Below are 5706 nucleotides of genomic sequence, written 5' to 3'. Positions count from 1 at the left end.
TGCTTAAGGTAGATGAAGAAAGAGGTGAGCTACTAAAGCAATATACAATCAGATTATAAAAGAACTGGAAGTAAAACCTATCTTTTAGCCCCACAGACTTAAATAACTATTAAGTGCTAAAATATATAGGAATAAAATCCACCAGTTGACGGTTGCTTTTAATAATGGTTAAATTTGTGAAACACAAATAAATACAAAGTAAGGTAAGAAGAAAAGATGGAGAAAAAAGAAAAAGAAATGAAAATGAAAGGCAGCAAAAGTGAAAAAGAAGAAAGAAGAAAGTTATAAATATTAAAAAGGGAGTTTAAACATATATATTTCACTGGACCATAAGACACCTTAAAAATTTGGAAGAGTAGAAATCATACAATGTCTCCTCTCAGACCACAATGGAATTAAACTAGAAATCAGTAAGAGAAAGATAGTTGGAACACCCCAAAATACATGGAGGTTAAACAATACACTTTTAAATAAAACATGGGTCAAAGCATAAATCTTAAGAGAAATTAAAAATATTTTGAACAAAATGAAAATGAAAATAAAACTATCAAAATTTGTAGGATACAGTGAAATCAGTGTTTAGAGGGAAATGTATAGCATTGAATATATATATATATATATATATATATATATATATATATATATTAGAAAAGAAGAAAGACTTAAAATGCATTATCTAAGCTTCCATCTTAGGAAACTAAGGGGAAAGAAAGAACAGATAAAATCCATGGTAAGCAGGAGAAAATAATAAATTAAAGGAGAAATCAATGAAATTGACAGCAGAAAATCAATAGAGAAAGTCAACAAGTCTAAAACCAAGAGGTTCTCTATCTACAACCAATATCCAAATCGAAAATACAGTAGAATATATATTTTATTTCAATAAGTGTGCAAATATAAAGTTTTCTGTAATAAATTTATAAAGCACACAAATAATATGATACAGCTACAGAATTTACTAAATTATATAAAATAAAATACTAAAATAAATGGAGTGCTATTGGTTTGGCTACTCAAAAATTAACAAGATGAAGTTCTAAAAAATTTAAAATAAAAAATTTGCATTTAATATTTCTTTAAAATAATACAATAATTTAACATTTCATCAGGAAACAAATGATTAACCCAACATTTTGAGAAAAATAATAAAATATATTTATGCTCAAATATTTAAATACAATATAAAGTTAAATAATGTGAAATGCAGGAAAAGATATTAAAATCAATAGAAACCTCAGAAGCTGGTTTAATTATTGACATTAATGTGATATACAGTGAAGATCTGATTTTAAATCAGTGGGGAAAGAAAATAATATTTTATTAATTAATCCAGAAATTATTTGCTATTGAAGGTAAAAAGCAGATTCAGATAATTCTTCTTCTTTTTTTTTAGAGAGAGAGAGAGAGAGAGAGACCACAAGTGAGGGAGAGGGGCAGGCAGGTAGAGAGAGAGAGAGAGAGAGAGAGAGAGAGAGAATCTCAAGTAGGCTACATGCTTCCTGGGGAGCTCAACACGAGGCTTGATCCCATGACACTGGGATCATGACCTGAGCTGAAATCAAGAGTTGGACCCCCAACTGACTGAGCCACCCAGGTGCTCCCAGATAATTCAATTTTTATGAAAAAGCAGAAAAAAATTAAGAACACTCCTTTTTTTTTTTTTTAAATATGGAACACCTCACAAATTTGTGTGTCATTCTGGCATAGGGGCCATGATAATCTTCTCTGTATAGGATCATTCTTTTAAGAAGTTAAATATGATAGGGATGCCTGGGTGGCTCAGTTGGTTGGGCATCAGACTTCAGCTCAAGTCATGATCACGCAGTTTGTGAGTTCGAGCCTCCACATTAGGATCTGTCCTGACAGCTCAGAGCCTGCAGCCTGCTTTGGATTCTGTGTCTCCTCCTCTCTCTGCCCCTCCCATGCTCATGCTCTGTCTCTCTCAATAATAAATATATGTTAAAAAAATTAAGAAGTTAAATATGATAAATGAAACAATCAAACACAAGAAGAAAATAGAGGTAAATATCAGAATGAGTATTTATTGATGTGAAAAAACTGGTAAAGATTGATGTAAATGACTACAGAAAAAAAAAAAAAAACTTCTGGGGGCGCCTGGGTGGCGCAGTCGGTTAAGCGTCCGACTTCAGCCAGGTCACGATCTCGCGGTCCGAGTTCGAGCCCCGCGTCAGGCTCTAGGTCAATGGCTCAGAGCCTGGAGCCTGTTTCCGATTCTGTGTCTCCCTCTCTCTCTGCCCCTCCCCCGTTCATGCTCTGTCTCTCTCTGTCTTAAAAATAAATAAACGTTGAAAAAAAAAATTAAAAAAAAAAAAAAAACTTCTGTAAGTTAAATACATCATAAGTAAAATGAGAAGTAAACAACAAACTGGGAAATATATGCAAACAAATTACGAATACCCTTAATAACAACAGGATGTTCAAATAGAAGGGAAAAGGTTAATATATCCAAATTTCAATAATAGTAAAAGCACTTGAACTAGTAATTCACAAAAGAAATACAAATGACCAATGAACTTAGGAAATTATTTTAAAAGTGCAAATAATCAAAGATGCAAAAATTTAATCATTAATGAGATTCTCCCTTTTTTACTATTTTACTAATAATGCTAATAAATATTAATATGTGTGTATGTATATGTTACATGTATACACATATGTATGTATATGTATACATGCATGTACACACACACACATATATATATACACACACACACACATATATATATAATCCCTTGATTGTTCAAGGAAATTATACTCTTTTAAACAGATAGTATGTAAAATTTTCAATTTCCCTGGAAAATAACTTGGCAATATGAATCAAAAACCTCAAAAATAGTGTGTATTTGTTTTGAACCAATAATAGAAAAGTAACCATAGATTTTTTTACAGTTATGACAGTGAAAAATTGCAGCCAATCTAAATGTCCAAAGAGGAAATTGTTAAAATAAATTATAGTATAGGTATATGATAAACAGAATTCAAAAATATTTAACCTGATTATAAATTGTTCATGATGAATTGTTATTTAAAAAGGATAAGCTATAGAATAGTATGTATAACATGCTCCCAATTTAACCAAGTTAGCAAATACACACACACACATAGATAGATAGATGTGTGTGTGTGTGTGTGTGTATATAGATATATATATAGATATATGTACATACATAGATAGATGTGTGTTGTATATATATATATATATACACACACACATGTGTATATATATATACACACACACGTATATACACACACCTATATATACGTATATATATATGTATACACACATGCATACACACATACACGACAGTGTGAGTGTGTGTGTGTGTGTGCCACGTATAATTGTATACCCAACAGGAATAGTTATTCTGTATTTTAAGATTACAAAGTTTTAGGTTTTTGTTTTTCTGTCAAAATTTTCTACTGTGGGGGCACTTGTGTGGCTGAATCGGTTAAGTCGTCAACTTTGGCTCAGGTCATGATCTCACCATTTATGGGTTTGAGCCCCGCATGGGGATCTATGCTGATAGCTCAGAGCCTGGAACCTACCTCAGATTCTGTGTCTCCCTCTCTGTCTGCCCCTCCCCCCTGCTCTCTCTGTCTCTCTATGCCTGTCAAAAATAAGAAGTGTTTAAAAAAGTTATATTTTTTACTGTGAAAAAAATTCAAACACTAAAACTTGAATTTTGACTTCAATTAAATAAAAATAAATTAAATAAAAAGATTTGGTCTATGATACCGATTAAGGATAAAAAGGTAGCATAATCCAATCAATAATATTTCTAAATAAGAACGCAGTTTAAAACTCTGTGACATGTTGTCTTTCAAAACATAACACATTTAGAATGAGGTGTTACAAGAACGGCAACTTCACTAATACACTACATAATGGTATACAAAAAAAATGACACTATGGAGCCTCATACCCTCAAAATGTAATGTTTGCCAAGTTTCAAACTGTTTCAGTTTGATAAATTGAAAAGTCATGAGAGCAATATTCTAAGGCCCCTGCCAAAAGTATAAACCACTGATTATCGGGACAATCATGGAACATACTATTTCCAAACCAGTTTTTGCTGCGCCTACATTACAGATACTTCAGATGAAGGTGAAAGAACACATAGGCATCGATAAACTTCAGCATAAAAGTGCTGAATAACAACACCAGTATCCATCGCTGCACCTCCCTGAAGGTGGGTGTTTATGAGAAATGTCCAGAGGACGAAAGGAAGGCATTGAATTGGACAACCCCCCGTTGGTAACTTACATCCTGAAACAAGAGATTTGATTACCCTTATCATTATCTCTGCTTGCTGAGCAGAGCTCCCAAAGCTATTAGTGGTCATAAAATTACCCAGCTGTTTTTTAAATTCAACCATAGTATTTGACTCAGTGACCTCTTCGGTCAATGAATTTCACAGGTTGACTATACACATTCATAAGGCATTATTTACCTCAATTTGTTCTGAATTTACTGCCTCTTATTTTTATCAAGTATCTCCTTGTCCTCATCTTATTATGGGACAAGGTTAAAAAAAAAGTGTCCTTTGTAATTTTGAATGCTTCAATCAAGGACTTTTCTAAAATACACCAGATTTTAGAATCTTTTATTAGGAAAATGAAAAATCTAGCTATATTCCATCTAGTCTCTATTAATATTTTATTCTCACCATGACTTCTTATTACTTGGGTGTGAATTCAATTTCAGTTTTACCTCATTATTCTATTTCTTTCATATTATTAACAGCACAAGAGTGACAATCATGAACATACAGTTTTTTTCCAGTAAGAAAATTCAAGTTTTTATGATGTGAAAAGATTAAACTCTTACTGATACTATGATTTTCCTTTAATTGAAGTGTCCATCTTAGGAAAATCAGTACACTCAAAACACTTAAAGTTTTAGTTACCAAACCAGACTAGATTAGTATGCTTTTCAGTAAAAATATTTTTAGCATTACCTTTTTAAAGCAGATTCTTTCTGCTAGATTGTTCTGGAGCAATTTAGATACACCAAAATTAGAAGATTGGATAAGTTAGTCACCTAGTCACATGATTCTATTGTAATTCATCCGAATAGTGATTTTGTATTTTGAGTAGCGAGAGAGTTGCTCTCTATAAACTAGGCATATTTCCCACCACAATATTTGTAGTTATAAATAATTATGCTATTTATAAAATTAGCCATTTTCAGGTATATAGTCAGGTATGATTTTTTTTACACAGTACGTTCTTTCATAGCTGAAAATATTTGCAACCCCTGTTGTATGTCGTCATCATGTTCCTTCAAGATTCCCTCATTCGTGTAATAAAGACACATGACATTAATTTAGAAATAAAATAAGATGCATGTATTGAAACAGTTAGACTCAAGGAAACTAAAGATTAGCTCCTCCTTGTTATTTAGCTTCTCATAAGGTTTGATCCAAGAGAACATTTGCTTGATAAAAATACAAGTTTCTGGGTTTCAGGGCGGACCTGTGGGGTGGGACGGAGCCAACATTTTAAACTAACTCCCTATCTGTACTCATCACAATTCTCTTTGGGCTTCTTCTCAGTTTTGACTTTCTCCCTGGGAGAGCTCTTCCATACCCACAGCTTCAGCTATACATACACCAATACTTCCCAAAGTTGTATCTCCAGCTTGGAGTTCTCTTTTGAGTACCAGATGTTGCCATCTGGTTTGTC

General features: G+C 32.5%; 1 pseudogene; it reads right to left on the bottom strand.

Moving 5' to 3' along the window:
- Nucleotides 1-1662: 1662 nt before the first annotated feature.
- Nucleotides 1663-1756, bottom strand: LOC122479253 (annotated as a pseudogene).
- Between the last annotated feature and the right edge of the window lie 3950 nt (nucleotides 1757-5706).

The sequence above is a fragment of the Prionailurus bengalensis genome, chromosome B1, assembly GCF_016509475.1.
Source record: "Prionailurus bengalensis isolate Pbe53 chromosome B1, Fcat_Pben_1.1_paternal_pri, whole genome shotgun sequence".
Lineage (NCBI taxonomy): Eukaryota > Metazoa > Chordata > Mammalia > Carnivora > Felidae > Prionailurus > Prionailurus bengalensis.
This window is presented reverse-complemented; position numbering and strand designations above follow the sequence as displayed.